This window comes from Merops nubicus, unplaced genomic scaffold (assembly GCF_000691845.1).
Source record: "Merops nubicus isolate BGI_N331 unplaced genomic scaffold, ASM69184v1 scaffold4962, whole genome shotgun sequence".
Lineage (NCBI taxonomy): Eukaryota > Metazoa > Chordata > Aves > Coraciiformes > Meropidae > Merops > Merops nubicus.
The window spans coordinates 95,017-96,711 of record NW_008591471.1 but is presented as its reverse complement, the minus strand read 5'-3'; positions in this window follow the sequence as shown (position 1 = coordinate 96,711).

Here is a 1,695-nt window from a genome sequence, read left to right as displayed (position 1 = left end):
TCCTGCTGGTTCCTACCTCTCATGTGGGAGCTGCCACTCACTGAATCTCCTGCTGGCTCTAGGAATCCTGTGCTTCAAGTGCAGTTTGTTTTGCTTGAGCAGCAGCTATGCTGTGGTGGGCTGCTTTTCCTCCTGTCCCCCCTAGATGATGCTGTAATAGAGGCTTCTTCCAGCCATCCTGATGGCCTGGCAGCAAACACTTGCAATAATAGATTTATTGTAAGATCTTGAAAAAATAAAGGAGTGATTGCATCATGGAATGGAAGGATAGCATGTACCTAGTGCTATTCTGAGCATCTCAGAAGACTAAATTGTTGAGGTTCCTCTCCTTTGTTGGCTACTCGTTACGCTTACTTGTTGAAACGTATGTCTATATTTTTTCCACTCTGAATAGTCTGTCTCACATCTGGCCCACAGCTGGTTTTTACACACACACATACTTAGCCTCTCATTTCTGTGCAAGACATTGTTTTTGTTAATTCCTCTGTCACTGGGATCATTGGACAGGAGTAGCACAGGAAATAATGGAATATATCTTTGAAATACTATGTTTTGTGTTTAGTGTGAGATGTTCACATCTCACTTCTTTCCATTGCTCACTCTCATGCCAAAGAAAACCCCCCGAAAAAAAACCCAACAAAAACCCAAAGGGGAAAAAACCCGAAAAGTTCTCACTTCCTCCCTCTGGTCATATGGGGCTATCTGGTTTTCAGTTCTTCACGGAAAAAGCCCTATGTCTTTGTAAGTCAGCTGACTGAAGGTCTAACTTTGCTTTCTTTTTCTTCACCCATTGTTTAGAAGCAATGTGATTGAGGTTCTGTGCAAGGATTGGTAGCAGTTTAAAAACAAATCAGTGTCAGTTCAAGGCTAATGTTTGTGTTTCCACTAGCTGGGAATAGCTCTATCCATAAGGCAAGGGAGGGGTGTTCTGCTTCTGTTCCTTTGTTTTGTGGTGGTTGGATGAGTAACTGGATACTTAGACTTTTAAGATTGGGAATAAACACTGCTGGAGCAAGCTCTAAGGAGAGAAAAATAAAAAGGGAAGAAGGAATGAGGAGGAGAAGCTGAGAAGGTGTTAGAGTAAAAGAGAGATGGTAAAGAAATGGTAAGTTGTTGAAAATAAAAATAGAGGAAGGCAAGATTAGTAAGTAAGAAGATAACAATAGAGAATGATTGTAGTGAACTAGACAAAAAAATCTGACAAGAAATCTGAAGTGGGGACAATGTGAGTTGGAAATAAACACACTTATTGATAGCAGTTGCCTCTCTGATTTTGATGACAGGGAGGAATGTATATACACACAGCAGCTCTGTGCATCTAGGTTTTAAGTCAACCTACTCTTTCTGAGCCAAAATGATTTTCCATTAAAATAAACCAGAAATACTAGTATGGATTGAAAAAAAGATGTTATGATCCAGATATTTCAACTCTTGCTATGCACAGATTAGCGTAGTATTGAAGTATATAATGATGCTGATTTGAGCTAGAACTACTCTGATTTGCTACTGTTGAAGAAGGTTTTGGGCCTCTGGAAGGGAATCTTGGAGCTATTCATGGGGAGGGAGTCCTGAAAAATATGTGTGCAAAGGGAGTAAAGCAGCCAAGGTTCTGTCTTTCTGCCATCTCTTGAGGCTGGGACTAAAGTATGGTGGCAGAAACATTCTGCCTTTTCCTTGAAAGCAGATGATGAAAAG